Source organism: Pinus tabuliformis, chromosome Q, assembly GCF_031772625.1.
Source record: "Pinus tabuliformis cultivar Carrire ecotype Pingquan chromosome Q, CPIR1, whole genome shotgun sequence".
Taxonomy (NCBI): Eukaryota; Viridiplantae; Streptophyta; class Pinopsida; order Pinales; family Pinaceae; genus Pinus; species Pinus tabuliformis.
In genome coordinates, this window is record NC_142296.1 from 36525625 (window position 1) to 36544759 (window position 19135).

The 19135-nt window shown below is 35.5% G+C and overlaps 1 long non-coding RNA gene across 1 annotated transcript; it reads left to right on the forward strand.

Annotated features, from left to right (window-relative positions):
- The first annotated feature begins 14919 nt into the window (after positions 1–14919).
- LOC149218159 (uncharacterized) lies at positions 14920–15574 on the forward strand. The gene is made up of 3 exons (XR_016248609.1): positions 14920–15093; positions 15235–15307; positions 15449–15574. It is a non-coding gene; the product is annotated as an uncharacterized LOC149218159 (long non-coding RNA).
- The last annotated feature ends 3561 nt before the right edge of the window (positions 15575–19135 follow it).

Here is a 19135-nt window from a genome sequence, read left to right on the forward strand (position 1 = left end):
ATGATACAATTTTTCCTACATGGTGCATTTCGATCCACCTAGTAAGAAATGGCCTAGTGATCATTTTTTGGGTGATAACATGGATTACTACCATGATTTTTACTAAATTAAAGAAAAAATCCAACCAAAAAACACAAGTTGAATCATGCCTAAAATAAATGAACATAAAAAAACTATGAATCCCAAAAACTAGTTGGCCCTCATTTTCCTTTCCTTTTCTTTGCACTCTTTCAACATCTCTACATTATCATAAAAAATGGCTAGAACGATAGAGGACAAACACAATTGATTAGTTTACATGATCAAATTTCCTTGCCTGTTGTGACTTGAAAACAAATTTAACAAGGTACTTTGAATGCTTTCATGTAAACCAAATTGCAACTACAAGATTACTTCCAAAATTTGGAAAAATATCTACCTAGATGCCTCTTTGCTTGAAAAAAAAACAAGTTGTACCTTGCCACTAATCAAACCAACCTTTTCCCCACTAATATATAGCACAATAACTTAAAGCATATGTAGGATATAGTTCAAAACCTCAAAATTTCTATAGCATGATCGCAACTCCCAAAGAGGAATGCAACAAACTAGGTTAGCTATTTCAAGCCTACTTCTTAAGAAATAAACATATCATGTGCTAGCAATATACAACATTTGGAAAATCTTAAATAATGAACATACATTGAAAATCTATAGAAGACCACTCAATTTTGAATAATGGATCTTTAGAGCAAGAACTACATATGAGTTCACAAAACTATATTAATAATAAATCTTGTAGGTAAATCAATATTAACATTAGGATCCCGGATGAAGATTAATATGCTGGCGGCAGAATGGGACGGCAAGTGGCCTGGCCACATGGCCCTCCGTAATCCCACACACCAAACCGTAAAATGACTTAACAACGACCATAAATGGCAATTAAGCTGGCACTGTAATCAATCCGACTGCATCTACTCACCTCAACTCGGCTTAATGGCGACCTTTGGTAATTTTAACTCCACCGCCCTTGTCTCTAATCCCTCGCCTCTGCAATGCCATTGCCCACTGGCCGCAGCAAAACCGAGCTCACGCACTGCTACGAGCAGGCGCTGCAACATTCTATGCTGCATTGAAATTGGCTTGGGCAATCATTTTACACAGAGCTTGGTTTGCAATTTTATTCTCCACCCCGCGTTTGCTGTTATTCCTTCCTCTGAGCTGACCTCTGAACCTGCTGTGCCCTCTCATCACTCTGAGCCATCTCCCAGCAGACATTCTCCTCCCCCTGACGTCAAAATGCCTAGGATTCACCACAGAATATGAAGCAGAAGAGGGAGCAACAGAGGTAGATTACCTCACTCTCCACTGTCACCTGCCTCAGACACCTCCTCCCCCTTGGCTCAATTGACCACAAGCCGATTTCCAAATACTTGTAGCAGCAGAGGCTGCTCACGAGCTCTCTACCTCCAACCGACGCATTCTGACTCTCTGCCCATTGAAATCCCCTCCAGTCCACAGCAGCCCCTCCGCTCAGCCTAGTTCACCTACCGCTGCTCCCTGAACCAACCCATCATAACCGCCACCATCTCCATTACCTTCCACGAGGAGCCAACTACCGGAGGTGGACGCCCTACCAGAGAGGAGCCAGCCAGGGTCGAGGGAAGATCATACTGCACAGGGGTGAAGCAGGACACTCCTCAGGACAAGAAAACTGTGGAGGAGAAGGACCGTGACCATCAGGCAGAAGATGACACGGGAGCAACGCAGTAGGAAGAAGACGACATGGATGCTTATAGGTGTTACATCGTTGAGGAACACCCATCGCCGCAGCATGACACTTGACCGACACCACAACATACCACGTGTCTTCGAGTCACAGGTTCCGGGAATTATGTTATCTGGGTTTTTCGGGGCTTTTTTGGAAAACTTGTTGTCTTTCGGTTTCTTTGATGTTTTTTTGAAAAATTGGTTAGATACTGTGCTTAATCGCTGGTTGCCCTTGCGTGGGCAGCAAGATAATATTTGCAATTTCATTTTTGAACTGGACTGGTTTCCCGTTATGGGCAGTCATAATCCTGTTTTGCTGTTATCTGCCTTAAACTATGGCACGGACATGCAAAGGCCAAAGCCTCAGTGTACCATTATGTTTCAGTAATAGAATTTAGCATAATTTAGAAAAAAATAATTAACATTAGGATGATCCAAAGAAACTAGTTGAAATGTGCTATAACGTCGAATGAGGCAAATCTAACCTATTAGAACACTCAAGAAGATCCCTAGGGAAAAGTGAAATGATGGAGGAGAATCCCACCAATATGGAGAGAAAGCAAGGTTGGTCAATGGGACGGATAACATGCATTTAGAAAGAGATTGATTCTAAGCTTGTAAACCAAGTTTCACTGAGCCCCTAATCTTGATAGCCGAATTGTATACCAAAGGTGAATTTTCTTGAATATGAAATGGAAAAGAAAATTACCCCATCATTCAATTGGAGAAACTCCTCAAAGCATTCATTAGATATAATGTTGATGAATTGTGGCTTGTAACAAGTAATTTCCTTTCTTGTCCTCACCATACTTTTAACATGGGAGCTTAATACAATTTTCAAAGCTTTACCTTTTGTAACAATTTGATAAGGGGAATTGCAAAAATGATATCATGAAGTTGCTTGCTCATACTAATGATTGTTATATTAATATCCCCAAACTTTGCACCTTGTGATTGTAATGTTAGGGGTGCTATGACATTGATATCATGGAATATTCTAATCATACTAACAATATTTGATATGAAAAACTCCTACTTTGTGTCTTGTAGCCTAACTAGTTTTTTTGTCAACAATTGTGTTAAGCTCTCAAGGTATGTGAAACCATTCCATTGCTTCAAATTTCCTACATAGGTTTTGGATCTTGGCAATGAGTTGTGAAATATTTATCTTAAAGAAGAGTTTGAAACAATATGTTTGATAATCAATCTAGAGTCTCCAAACACTATGATTCGATTATTTGCAAGCTAGAAGCTAAGACAAGACCCTGAAGAAGTGCATAGACTTCCACTTGATTATTGGTCAAGGTTCCAAGACTCCATTCATAGATTAATGCAATTGTTCCCATGGCGGGAAAAGGATTGCTCCTACACCTACCTCCTCGAGTTTGTTGTTGTTATGATATTGTATTTAAATAATTAAAAATTTTGAATTCATTGTTATTGGGAACACGACATCTATCGATTGGTATAAATGAACATAATTGCATGATTGATAAAGAAAGACAATTCTATAATTAAAAATAATGATTATCACATATTTTTAATATATTTTATGTTCTTGTTGGCATACATAGATTATTGCAGATTGTCCATTTTTTTGGTACATTACACATTATTGTGGACATAGATATATTGATACATGTAATTGATTTTGCTTCCACCCAATCATAGTAACTTTATTAATTTATCAAATACTTTCTTTTCAGATAAAATTATTCATAACATTTGAATAAATTAAAAGTGTAACATAGATTTCCATATGTATGATGTTGGAATGGTGTTTTCTAAGTGATTGGAAAGACACATTCTTACAAATATACAAAACAAAATTACAATAAAATAAATATATTCAATAGCCTATATTGCATACAATTTGACAGATTCTTTATTTTAATTACATTTTCTGAATTTTTTATTCTTATTTTATTTTTCAATCTTAAAAATTTATAGTAATTAAAAAAATGTTAAACAAACAATGTCGGATTTTGTTCTCAAGTAAGTAGCATCCATCACTTGATATAATAAATACAATTATATAATTATTAAGAAAAATATAATTGAAGATAACAATTGTCTATTTTTTAAACACATTTTATAGGACAAATCTAATTAATATGCGAAAAACACATGGTGGACTCAACCAAAGATTAAACAATTTAAATTTATGATTTTTGATAATCTCTCTAGAATTTTAGACAAAATTAATAAAAAAAATAAAAGAGTCATTTCCTCAAACTATGTACATTTTATATTGTTAAAAAATATATATTGTTGCACATTATCAATCATTTTGATACATGAGATGTTATTGACATAGATATATTGATGTAAATAATTTGACTATGTAAGTGAATGTATGTTTTCATAGTGCATAACTATATATATAGTGTTATTTTTTGATATTGTCAATGTATAAGTGAATTGAGGATACTATCCAACTTTTTAGGTGAACACTCCACCCATCTTCAAAGACCAATAAAACAAAGTGATGAGAGAAATGTGAATTTCCAAGATTGCAAAAGTACAAAGAGTGAGAGAAGTTGAAAGTACAAAGAGTGAAATAAGTTAAGATTGCTACTTGGATTGAGGGAGAGAGTAAGTGTGGTAGTTGGACTGCTACCATAATTTTTACTAAATTAAGGAAAAAACCCAAACAAAAAACACAGTTGTTTGAGTGCTCTAATTGGTTACCCTCACATTGTCAGTGATGACTATAGACGCCACTTTGGTTCAGTGAAAAGTCTACGTAAGGGTCTGCCTCATAGAATAATGGTATCTCTGCATGAGATGTACAAGCTTAGGAGTTCCTCGCAGAATCACATCAAATGACACACCATCAAGGTGATGTAATCCATGCTTGGATTACGTACCTCGTATAATCACATCAGATGTCACAGCATTATAATCAATGCTTGCAACAACTAAAAAGTAAAACACATTGTCCATGGATATGGATATCATATATGTGTTACAGCCAAGTACAGCTGGCAGCCACACCATTGATGCCCCATCATGATTACATTGCATCAACAATTTCCACAACACAGGGAATTCAAAAACCCTAGTTGTCCATCAGATCTCTCCAAGATCATGACATGCGCATTCACCAAAGATTTAGCCAAACTAAATGCTCCATATCATGCGAATCGATCACGGTGCTTGATGTGAATCAATCACAGCCGCATCAAAGGTTTTGCTTTGGCCAAACATTGTGTGTCCAGCTCGTAGTTAAGCAATAGCAATATATGTGTCGCTAAATCTTGAGATATCAAATGTAAAGCAATTTGGCGGCGTTCTGTAATCGTACTTGTATTATCAGAGATTTAACAGTGATTATATTTTCTCTATTTATTATAAATTGCACCGCAATTAGATTTTACTTTATTTTCTCCATTCTATTGTCTTTGGCACCATTTTTGAGTGCAATCTCCTTCCTCACTGTCTCCATTTCCCACACAACATGCAAATCACAACCTCGCAAGTCAAATGAAATTCATTGCGAACAATGTACGAGTACAAAGTTATCACATTTCATGTTGGCTCTGTATTCAGATCTAAATACTGAGCTTAGCTGGAATATAAGAGCTTACATATCTATACACCATTATAATTATAATGGATTAATATCCGTATCACGATAAAAACCCAATATATAATTAAGATCGTTCCAAAACAGAATATTTAGACACTGTTCAAAGTAAATAAATTTTATGTTATTCTGAATAAAATAATAATTAATATGAAGTGTAATTGGTTTACTCTGTAGATTCTAAAAATAATAATTAATATGAAGAGTAATTGTTTTAGTCTGTAGATTCTAAAATGTTTCATTTTTCAGAGTCTAGGTTTTTGATGTTTGGTTTTGGAACTCTGCGGGTCGTCCATGAAAGAGATGGGAACTCAGGTTTTTTTTTTTAAAACACGTAGGGTTGGTAAATAAAATTAGAACCAAAAGTCAATAATGAAAACCAGAAACCACTGGCACAGATTTTAATGCCATGCGTTGAATGAAAAAGTAAAACATTTTTACCTGGATAGTCATTTTTTTAATGAGAATTGGGCACTTTAATATTTTTTAATTACAAATTTTAATAAAATCATTGAAAATAAAAAATGTCAACATACTCTTATGGTCTCCACTAACTTAATAGATAAAATTTGAAAAAATAACTTTCTGCCATATCTAAATCATGTAATTAAACTTTACTTAAATTAAATATTTACAAAACTTAAGTAAAAATTTGTACTTATATGATTTCTCTTAGGTTAAGAAAATATCTAAATCATGTAATTAAACTTTACTTAAATTAAATATTTACAAAACTGAAGTAAAAATTTGTACTTATATGATTTCTCTTAGGTTAAGATGGATAGTCTATGATATATATTGGTATTTTCTTTTATACATAAAAAAGGAAATGTTTATCTAAATTTATATAAATTATATATATGACTTTATAAGTTTACATTAAAATATTTTATCCTCTGATTTTTTTTTCTTTTTTTCATTCCACAAATCTTGATTAAATTAAATATTTACAAAACTTAAATAAAAAATTGTACTTATATGATTTCTTCTAAGTTAAGATGGATAGTCTATTATATATATTGATTTTTTCTTTTATACATAAAACAAAAATGTTTATCTAAATTTATATGAATTATATATATGAGTTTTTACTATTTTAGATATAGTTTACATTAAAATATTTTATTCATTATATTTTTTTACTTTTAATTATTATTATTTTTTATTATATATTAAATTAATATAAAATTATTTTTTCATATTTAACTATAATATATATATAAAAAATTATGAATTAAAATCACAATGTACAAAGCTCCCATATTTCAAATAGACCTTGTATTTAGGTCCGTCGGATCTACAATATGAGTGGTTCTGATAACCGTCGTCGTCATTCACACTAATATTATTCTTTATGATATACGCAATTATTCCACCAGATATACACAACTTTTCCACTGGATACCGAACCATAGAAAAAGAAATATTTTTATTACTTACAAAAAGACAATAGAAAATCGTTGCTTTCATTACCATGGAGAAAAGGAAATAAAATCACATAAAAACTATCCAAATGGGTGACATTGATTGGCACACTTTTGACCTTAGAAGCAATGCGGGTGTCTCCAAATTCCCATTACTTTCCCTGGTTTGATTAACGACTTTTTTGATTGAACGAGAATGGTTCACAACAATGGGACCTGCAGCCCAAACTACTGTAAATGTGTTAGAAATTTCGGATGTAGATATAGAAAGATCCAAGTCTGAGTGTGATGTATGAAGTAGTTAGTGAGAGAAAAGTCAAGTGCAGTTAGAATTGGTATGATTTTATATTTAGTAAGTTTGGTATTAATATAACAGTGATTAGGTTGTTAAAGCAAGAAAAAAAACTAACTGTGTACGTGAGAAAGATTAATAAATAGAAAATTTTATTGTATAGCAATAACTTAGATTTGTGCTTTCGTCATTTACCTTTCCATCAAAATAGTGGTCCAAAACAATTTAATTTGGAACTTGTAAGAAAATTTCAATTTAATTGGGAACTTGCAAGAAAATTTCGGACATAAGCCTTTTTCATAGCGTATATGGTGAAAATGGAAGAACTGAAAAAAGCATATGTCGCAAAGAGGCTTGATCGATTTATCCTTCATGCTAGCTTAATTGACAAGATGGGCATGCCTTTTTCATCGATTGAAAAGGTGTTTATTTCTGATCATAGACCGATTTTGTTGGGGTGGAAGGAAAAAGGATTCAGGGAGGGATATTCCTTCAAATTCAATAGGATGTACCTGGAAGACCCAGCTTTTAATGAACTCATTAAAAAAGTCTGGTGCGAGCTGCTGCCTTCTAATTCTTGCTCGATCTTTATGACATTCAGAGATAAAATGGACTATTTAAGAAAGGAGGTAAAAGAGTGGCAATTTAAGAAAAGGCAATCCAACAGGTCTGACCTTCGAAAAATTCAAAAGGAGTTAGATTATGCATCGGAAGCTATGGCTTCTAATCACATGTCTTTTCAAATGAGGTGCCACATTAAGGAGTTACAAAGGAAGAAATCAAAAATTTTAGAACAGGAAGAATTATTCTGGAGGCTGAAGAGTAGGGCTTTGTGGCTAAGAGAAGGGGACAAGAACACAAAGTTCTTCCATAAATTCGCAAGCACAAGAAGGGAAAAAAACTCAATCTGGAAAATAAGTGATGGAAGAGGGGGCTTCTTATATTCCCAAGAGGAAATCTCAAAGGAGGCAGTGAGATTCTTTGAAAGGCAGTATAAGAGATCGGAAAACAGGTCGATACAGGATATCCTGTGGGGCATTGAAGTGTTTCCTCAGATGTTCGATGAGGATATAAATAATCAAATATTTCAACCAGTTACCGAGGAGCAATTGCTGAGAACTATAAAAGCTTTTAAAAGGGACAAATGCCCTGGCCCAGACGGATGGTCAATAGAGTTTTATTGCCACCTTTTTGATATCATCAAAACTGACCTGCTAAAAATGGTGGAAGGGTCCAGGATGTCAGGCAGCATAAACCAGAAAACATCATCCACCAATATAGCACTCATCCCAAAAAAAGGAAATGCAATCTCTTTCATGGATTTCCGTCCGATCTCTCTGTGTAATATTTCTTACAAAATCATAAAAAATTATCGCAGAAAGGATCAAAGGAACTTTATCTACTTTCTTAACAAAGGATCAACATGGCTTTTTACAGGGGAGGAACATTTTAGATGCGGTTGCAACAACTCAAGAAGGTCTTTTTGCCATCCATGCTAAAAAAAGTGATGCAGTCGTTCTAAAATCCACCTCTGCAAAGCTTATGACTGCATGGATTGGGCATTCATCAGATGTTTGCTAGCAAAGGTTGGATTAAGAGCTAACATGATAAACTGGGTCAGGGCATGCGTAGAAAAGGTAAATTATGCAGTCATTGTCAATGGGATTCCATTTGCTTTCTTCCTAGCGTCTAGAGGCCTCCGCCAAGGTTGCCCCCTGTCCCCGCTTTTATTTATTTTGGCTATGAATTCCCTCAGTCTTCATATCAACAAGGCTGTAGAAGAAAACAGGTGTCTCCCGATGAAAATATGCAGGAACATTTCAATCTCTCACAATCTTTTCGTTGATGATGTTATATTGTTCGGCATTTTATGCAGATTAACATGGCTGTGTTATTATGAAATTCTTCAAAATTTCCAAAAGGCATCTGGTTTGCAGATAAATAGCTCGAAGTCTGTTATTTATCACAATGATATAAACAGGAAGAGCTAGCTTGGTTATCTGAACTTTTTGGTATTGAGGCGCATTCCATCAGAGATGGAATCAAGTACCTGGGTTTTATGTTAAAAGCAAATAGATACTCAAAGATGGATTGGCAGTGGATACCTGAGAGATACTTCTAGAAGATATCAGCTTGGGAGTATAGAAGCCTTTCTTTGGCGGGGAGAGTTGTATTGGCGCAATCGGTTCTAAATTAGATGACAATTTACTGGGCACATCTGTTTTTCCTCCCCCCCGAGCATAATTCAATCAATGAACAAGTTCACCGCAAATTTTATCTGGGGTGGCCAGGGGGGGAAAAGAAATACCACCTCTCGAAGCTATCTTATATTTCTTTGCCAAAAAGCATGGGTGGATGGGGTCTGTTAGACCTGAGGACTTTCGGGAAGGCCCTTCTATGCAAGTCTTTGTGGAGGGGGATATTTGAGAAAGGGATTTGGAGCAACACAATTCAGGAAAGGTATCTGGGCAGAAAGAACATATCCTTTTGGTTCATAAAAGGAAGGATAGGGTCCTCTCATGGATCTTCGATTTGGTTAAGCCTCCGTAAAATCGAAAGACTGTTCCTGAAGAATCTAATATGGCGCTTTCAATCTGGGAAGAAGATTCTTATAGGAAAAGACAATTGATTCTTATAGGAAAAGACAATTTTCTGAGTGGCACAGAGGAGATCAGCGTTCCTGAATCCTTATTGATTTTTCTTCACAGGAAAGGCATTTTCTTTTGGGACGGTCTGATCACAAGATGGCAAGGCCCAATCCCTATCTGGTGTGATGCCGAAAGTTTACAAATGCCGGCTGAAATCGCTCTGATATGGGATCATATCAGGACAAGGCTCCGGAACTGTGGCATATTCCGCTCGTCCGAGCACGACTGTCTTATTTGGAGAAACTCAAATGGGATGGGCTCCATCCGGGTAAAAGACATATATCTGAATTTGATTAGTGGAAAACAGTCTTCATGCAATGTCTCCTTCCCGTGTATCTTTTGGAAATCAGGATGTCCATCCAAAATGGTCCTTTTTGCATGGCTGTCCTTCCATAATAAGAATCTTTCGTGGGAGAATCTAAAAAAGCGTGGATGGCAGGGTCCGGGGTTTTGCCCCATTTGCAGATCAGCAAAGGAGGATAACTTACACTTATTTTTAAATTGCAAAGGCACTCGTCAATTATGGCTGCTCCTGGAGAAATGTTTTGGTATCCAGCACATGTCTCATGCGTCGATAAATGAAGCATTTCTATGGTGCAGCAAACAAAATGCCTCATGGAGATCAATTTTTATCATTACTTTCTGGTGCATTTGGAAGTGGCAGAACAACTATATCTTCAATGACAAAAGGGTCCCTTTTATGGAAATCTTCTTCATCATTAATGCTCGCTATGAGGAAATTCCACATTGCTCTTCCAAGCAGAAGGAGCAGGTTGGTAAAAATCTCTCACAGGTATCTTCTACTCTGCCTAGGGCGTTTTTCGATGGTGCTGAGCAGAATGGGTTATGTGGCTGTGGTTTTCTTATTTTAGCAAATGAAGACAGTCTTTTCTCTATTCATTGGAATGGGGGGAGGGGTACCAATATGTTGGCTGAGGTGATGGCTCTCGCAGGTCTATTGAGTTTCTGTCTCTTTTTGAATCTTCAAGATGTTTCTATTTTTGGAGACTCAAAAGTATTGGTGGATTATGTTGCTGGGAAAAATTCCATCTCCAGGCCTCATCTCGTAGGGTGGCTAGATCAGATCAGTTTTTTTTGGAACTCCTTAAAAGGTGGCACAGTAAATTACATCTGCAGGGAACAAAATCAAATGGCTGACTCCTTATAAAAAAAAGGTCTCCAAGCAGCTCCGGGGTTTTGGCATCTTCAAGTCTCCTTTGGTAGAAATACCTTTCCCATACAGGAATTTTTCCCTCCTGACTTCTAGTTTTCTCTTTTGTAGATTGATGGCTTCTCTTGGGTCTTCTCTTCTGTTTCATAGTTCTACTTGTCTTTTCTACTTTTGCTATATATGATGCTGGTTTCTATGTTCTCGTGTTTCGGCTGAACAGGCTTCATCTCAATCTCTCGGCGCATCTTGGACTGCATAAGTTTCTCATGTGAATGCAGGCTGCGGGCTTTTATGTCGAGATCTTGATTTTGTTTATTGTCTTCTATTGATATGGTCTCATTTCGACGCTTGTTTCTTTTTACTCTATCGCCGCGGTTTTCATAGGCTTGATCTCGCTATTTCAAGATATGGCTCTTCTAATGTGCAGTTTCAGATCTTTGGGAAATATGCTAGTTTCGAATGAATGTACATTTTGACTCTTTTATATTTCTTATATAAATACAATTATGCTTTTTCTGTCCTGAAAAAAAGAAGAAGAAATAATGCGAAATAGCATGTCAGATATTTCTGATTACCTTCGATTTTGATCTCGCATACCTGAACTGTAAAAATCTTATTTCTGAGAAACTGTGGCATACACCCAACATGCCAGCATCATATGAATATTAAAACTGAATGGTCTAATCAATCAAATCAATTCATTTATTAGGTTCAATTTCATTTATAGGCTATGCTATCCTGCAAAGGAATTAAGCCTATATCAACGATCAAAATGTAAGATATTTCCACACTACCAAGCTTTCTGGTGTTTGATAATGAATGGAGTATTTACTCCAAAAATGAGACCGATCAAATTTTTTACAATCAAAAGTTAAACAATTCTATAACATAATAATCAATATGTATATGATCGAAATCTGTTGATAATCCGACCTGACCGGAAATGAGATCATTATAGTTTCGCACAACCTAGGAAAGAAATAATAATATATGAAGAAGCAGCTTCCTATAGTAACTATATGCACTATTCACTTTTTCTATATTTGGTATATGACGTGAGATATATATAATAGGATGTGAACTATATACCATTATAATATTCAGATATATATCCCATTTTATATACTGTCCAAAGGAAATATATATCACAACACTAAGTTCCCAAGTGCATATATATAGGGGTAGAGGGGAGTTAAAGCAATACAACACTAAGTTCCCAAGGGTAGAGGGGAGTTAAACCTGATCATGGTCGATAGTCAAATGTTAAAGCTGCTTTAGTGGTACCTGTCTCAATTTTATTACATGTAAATTCGTGCAGGATAGGTTGGACTTAGTATCACCATGATATATGATTAATTGAAATTTGACAAATTTGCGCACTGTCGTCACGAAACCCTAAACCACATTAACACCTTATCTTGTATCAATTGTACGAATGTGAGTCCTCCAGAGATCTCTCAGCAGGGGTTAAATTTTACGTCAGTATACCTGTATTTAGTTTTTATCCGTAAAATATGTTTTAGTTTAAAATCTCCACGTCATGTGTAATTGCCATTAATTTTTAAAAATGTCAATATGACGGGCATGTTTAAAAGTTAAAAGTTTAATTTTTTTTTTTTTTTTTTTTTTTCTTTTAATTTATATATATATATATATTTAACCTTACGTTATATATTTTTTATACCGTATAATCTCCGGTCGGCGGCAACTTGCAAGTTTAGCATTTAGGGACAAAGGACAGTGACCAGATAAATTTCGGATGGCTATCAGATCTGCGGATTTTCGCATTCAATTGCCTTCGGGTTTAGCACTTGAGCATTTAGAGAGAAAGGACAGTTACCAGATAAATTTCTAATCGCTAATGATTCGCTATCTTTCTCGTTCAATTGCCTTGCAGCCTTGGTGTTCGCCAGACTTCCGCATTCAATTTAACCCCTTTGTTTTGGTTTCTGTCTATGTTTATGGTCTTCTTTGTGCATTTCTGCTGTGTATGCTATATTAAAAACAGAAACTCACAAACTTTATTGATTTCTCTTTACTCAATTACATCACACTTATAGGCAGAAACACACAACTACTTCTGTCAACCAATTCCTAACTAACAACTGATTCTGTTCAACCGCTCCATAACTAAATCTATTTCTACATTATTTTCACATCCTCCCTTAATGGAGAAATGGATTTTCTACCATACCTAACTGAATTCTAGAACTTGTACTTGGAATATATGCTGTATTCTCTAGATTGCTCTAACTACTGCATTAACAGAGGGTAGTTGGGATTAATACCTTTCTACCACTCCCCCTTAATTCCAACTATATAACAAACTATATATTCTTAATAATGACGACTTAAACTTTAACTTAAACTTTAACTTGCCTGCTGGTCTAAGTCTCAGCTAGGCTTACAACAAAACATTTCATTTTTGTCTTCTTATTAAAAGGTCCATGCTTGTTCCTTTTCCATTGCTGGTGCAATTTCATCTTCACCTTTTTGGGTTTCCTTATGAAATGCCTGTGCTCCTTGCGTACATACTTAAGGTCAACAACCTCTTTTGGATTGAGAGGCAATGCAAGATCTCGAACGAGGTAATTTAATTCATGTTCTCCCCACTTTCCATGAGGAACCAACGAAGGATCCACCAAAATGCAGTCATCTTTGAAAGTAGATCCAATAAAACTTCGAACAACCGGGCAAGTTTTAATTTCAGTGATTTCTTCAACAAGGTGATCCTCAACAACATGAGGGATTTCTTCAACAGCGTGATCCTCAACAACATGAGTGATTTCTTCAACATCCTCAACAACATGAGTGATTTCTTCAACAACGTGATCCTCAACAACATGAGTGATTTCTTCAACAACGTGATCCTCAACAACATGAAACTCTTTGTCAATGGACTCCAAAATACTGCTAATCCCAAATGGATTCATGAAAAAATGATCATTAAAAGGATCATCGTCAAAAAAGTCTAAAAAAATAGACATCTCAGTTAGCTTTATCACACTTCAAACAAAACGCCTTTTCTACAGCTTCTCTTTGCTCTCCTTGGTCTTTGACAGCACCAGTCTTCGACAGCACAGGGTTCTCACATCATCAAAACATAAACCTCACACAACAAAAAACACACACTCTCTGCACAACGGACTCTCGCTGGTCTTCACACAACACGTCTTTCACTTCTGGCAGCGCTGCACGACTGCTCAGATTTCCGTTTGACTTCAAACAGCAACGAAATAAGGTTCACAAAACCGCTTCTCAAGAATGCTAAGACGCTTAGAGGGCGCCATTGTTACTCACGTCTTCTGGCAATTGACTGTGCGATATGCACACTTCACCTGCGGCTCTCTGCACGACAGGTTCACCAACTGCAACAAACAGTAAGACTTCACGGCTTCTCACGCTGCAACACGCCCTCTCCACTGCAACAGACAGCAATACTTCACGGACAGCCTCTCACGCCTTCAATCTTCGCTCCAAAGCTAGCCTCACACTTGGACAACGACGCGGTACACAGTAATGACACACAGGTTTCAAGAAAATCAAAGAAACTCCAGCAAACGGTTCTGGACAGCCTTCAACAACCGGCTTCACACAGCCTTCACGGCTCACCAACTCGGCTTCACACAGCCTTCACGGCTCACTCTCCAGCGCACTCTTCACACAGCCTTCAGGCAGCAACACGCTGCAACTCGACTCTGCCTCACGGCTCAGGTTCTCTGCCTCACGGCTCAGGTTCTACACGCCAACACACAGGATTTTCCACCAACACGACTCACGGCTCTATTCCTCTGCTGGGCTCCACGCAGGTGGCACAAACCTCGGCCTTCCTCACCTGCCCTCTGGCCCCAGCTCAAACCCTGAGCTCCGATACCATATTAAAAACAGAAACTCACAAACTTTATTGATTTCTCTTTACTCAATTACATCACACTTATAGGCAGAAACACACAACTACTTCTGTCAACCAATTCCTAACTAACAACTGATTCTGTTCAACCGCTCCATAACTAAATCTATTTCTACATTATTTTCACATGCTATTGTTCTTTGTGTATAGTCTTCCTTGTGTGTTTCTGCTGTGTATGATGTTGTTCTTGTTATGTTTATGTGTGGTCTATATGTAAATTAACCACCGAGTGCAGAGGAGAAGGACATATTTATTTGGGTGAATCAAATTGGGCGACACAAATTCCTCTTCTCCATGGATTGATGAGGTGAGAGATGAAATCTGTGCTGTAGTTTTTTGATATATGGACAGCAATCGGAATCTATTTTTCTTTGGTTTTGGTTTTAACAATTCATTGGTTATTTTTAAATGTTTCTGCACTAATTCTTCTTTGTTTGTTTGTTTTTAGTTTTTTCCTTCCAGCTTTGAGGGCAGAGCGCTGGGTGCACGAGTGAATACTTTTACAAAATCATATGTGCAAGGTAACTACCTCGGGCTTGTTATTTGTGATTTTCTGTGGATTTGATTTCTTTATAAACAACGACTGCAATGTCTATTTGATCTCTTTATGAATAACAATTGCGCTCTGTTTCTGGTTAATTAATTATTTTCAAAATTTCTAGGCTAGGATGCTCTGTTCATTAATTTCTACCTCGCTTTCAACGAATTTGGGAGTATATAGCGTCTGCAGACCGTGTGCAAAGGGCCGAATGATCACTGCTACAATGGAGCAATATTTTTTTAAGGTACCTTCTGGAATTTATCAGAGAGAATTTTTGAAATTGAAAAATGCAATAGCTCTTTTAAATATATGTTAAGTAAACATAGATACTGTGATAAAGATTAGGTAAAATGATTTGAATTCTTTTTGAAATCATAAATAAATTTCGATTTAGTGTGTGATTCCGCCCCGAGGCTCTCTAATTAAAAGAGATCTGTAGGCTCCTTGAAAAAAACTAGAAGTCAAATTAATTAAACCTTGTTTTGTTGTCTTGGAATTTAAGAAACGACCCGGACTACTCTAATCAAATTAAATAAACCCTGTTTTGACGTCTTCGAATTCAAAAAACGAGCCGCACGACTATGATAGATGATATTTAAATTTAATCAAACGAATTACAAGTCTGGTTATCCTCATTCCAAATAAAATAAAATCGATTTTCGTAGATTAGCGTTGGTCTATTTAGACGTGTGTAATTAAAAGAATCCTAAATGAGAAATGAAATCGAAATGTAAGACTCTGAATCAACTGCTCAGGGACAAACAAATTATTTCTCTTGCTGGGTCCAGTAAGGGGACATCTCTACCCGCAACTCGATCGATCGATCCTGTGGGTTGATCTGCGAAGAGAACGGCTGCTATTTATTGCTGCTAGCCACCAAAACAAGAATGAGAGTGGAAAAGGATCCGACATTGTTAAGATTTGTTGAGATTCGAAAGTAGAGTCGATTTAGATTCATGTGAATGTGAGGAGAAGTTTCGGTAAATTTTGCGTAGCAAATTGAGGGATGGAGAAGAATAAGATTGCAGCCAAATCCTCATACTTCGACAGAGGAACAACTTTGAGTGTTTGATTTATATTTCTTTGAGTATTTAACTTCTATTCCTGTGTAAATATATATTTCTATATATATTTCCCATCTATTTTATCACTATTTTCATTTTAAACAAAAAAACTCAGAACATTTGAACAATTTGGAAAATTTGCAGAAAAATTTGATCAGCAGGTCTCAAAACAAAGTGTAGCAATGAGACTTAAGCCGAATGGTACAACAAAGAATGGAAAATTTGAACAATTATGTGTACAATTTGAAATTAGATGAAACTTGTACAAATAAATTTTAAAAATCATATGATGAGCAATTTAAAAATAAAAACGTCATAAAAAAATTCCTTGACAGGTAGGGTCACCCATCAAATTTAACCCGTCTCTCAGGTGTGTTAATGGCAAACATCAACTACTATATAGTTTTTGGGAAATGTCGTCCTTGCAAAGACGCCGCCAGGAACTATATTGTGGATATTAGCATTTGCTTGTCGTTTTTGCTTTTGTTTAGTGATTTTTTTTGTAATTTTAAGATTCCAATGAATGTAATTTTAATTATCATTATATTTTTTTGCTATTTGTTTTTTGCAATTTAATTTTTTTATTATTCAAATTAATGATAAGTTGATTTAATTTTCAAACAATCTCTTAACCGAAAAGATACTGCTAATGAAAGGATCTTAATATATTGTTGTAACTGTTTCTGATGTCTTTGAAAGTATCACATTCCAAAATAAAATGTTTTTCCAATTCTACTTCTCTAGAAGTACGAAAAATACACAGTGATTCTTCCCAATTTTTTTTGTCTTTTCCAACTAACTGTTTAGCACCATCTTTAAATCTTTTTAGATCATGTAATCTCCAGAAAATTTTCAGTGTACTAAATCTATTTACATATTCAAAAAAATTCACAATTTATAAAAAATTATATTATCAATTTCGGTAAAATAAAAACAAAAAAATCCCTAGACTACTCCCTTTGTTAACACTGTCACTTAGACTACTCCCTTTGTTAACACTCACTTTCCTCGAAAGAAGGCATTGAAATACAATGCTAAGGACTATGCAATAAATTTCAAACTTTTTTCAACAGACCTTATTATGTATACACCATTTTTTTTATGCAATAGTTTAAATCTGTCATGGTTTTGTCTAAAATCGGACAAAGATGGGCTAGAATTACAAATTGAGCTCTGAAATTTGCCTATTATAAGTATTTAAACTAATTTTAAATTTATTTATATATTTAAAAAATACATTTTAAAAAACTAAATATTATCTCATAAACAATTATATAACCAAATTTAAATAAAAAATGAAAATAATTATAGAACCAAATGTAAATAAAAAATGAAAATTTAGAATAGTTAAACATCACCTTTTCAACGTAGTTTTGAATTAGCAGCGGTAAGCGTTAAGCATTTTCTGGTAGGCTCATAAATGTCTGTGAACAACATTTGAGAGTGGCATTTATGGGAGTGTTGCAATTGGTCCAACCAGTTGCAAGCACCCTCTTAAATTCTTAGCTCACACCAACCATGGCAGCTGGCAATAATACGCTGTAGAGGAAGCTTCCACACATTCATTGCAAGGGACCACTCGGTTGAAAAGTTGAAAGGGATGTTTGAATTATTTATTCTATCTCGTACCCAATTAGTTTTTTTTAATGCAAGATCAATATTTAAGACATTAGTTTATCTCCTTCCGAAGTTTGGAAATAAAATAAATAATTAAGAATGAGCATGGCTCTTTGATTTCCAAAGAAGGGGTTCACTGTGATGATCAAAACATTCATACACGGCTAGTAGAGACCTCGGAATCTATGGTGAGAACATGGGTATCAATTAATGACGAAACCCCCTTTTTTTTGGAGATAATTATTCCCGTTATATATGTATGGCTATTCTTATTTCAGACCCTATTGCAAAATAAATGTCCCTTGACATGGGCACGATATAACACCATATAACACACCGCACGTTTTTTTTTCTCTCTCATCACCTCACGCGGCGTGTTATATGGTGTTATATCGGGCCCATGTCAGGGGGCATTTATTTTGCAATAGGGTCTGAAATAGGAATAGCCTACATGTATATGGATCGGTTAAGTGACATGAAGTTTAGATCGGTTAAGCTAAGTGAAAATTATACTAGAAGTTTAGGTTTTCGATAGAAAAGTGAAGAAAGCTAATTTAAGTCAAAGGTTGTATGAGCATATGTTTAGCAAGTTTAGTGTTTATATATACAAGCCATGGAATTAGTTGTAACAAAGAGATGAAACATAGAGCTTCAGCGTGGGTGAAGCTTTACCATAATTAGTATTAGTTTTGAGTTGAAGATGAATAGAATATCGAGCAATAATTTTGGTTAAATGAACGTACTAAATTTATGTTTTTGTGTATTTTGTGAATTTCATTTTTGTTTAATCAACAGATTGGTATCAGAGGACAGAAGATTATTGTGGATAGTGTGGAGTAACAACACAATAAGGTACAAGTTGATTGGAGATTTGGTAAACGAATTGTTTTCTTTGTGCAGGTTACAACAAAGAAAGGTGAGAAGATTTGCAGCAATTTCTAGAGAAGAGAACCAAGAAGATGCTAAAAGCCCAAATTTTGGAGAAAATCTAGTGAGGTATTGTGTAGCAAGGTGGAGACTTGTTATTGCGGAGGCTTATTGCAATTCACGAGTTAAAGTTGTTACGAAAACACCAAAAGCATATGGCCAAGAGGTCTTGGAAGATCTTGGTGTAGGAATGTACAGGG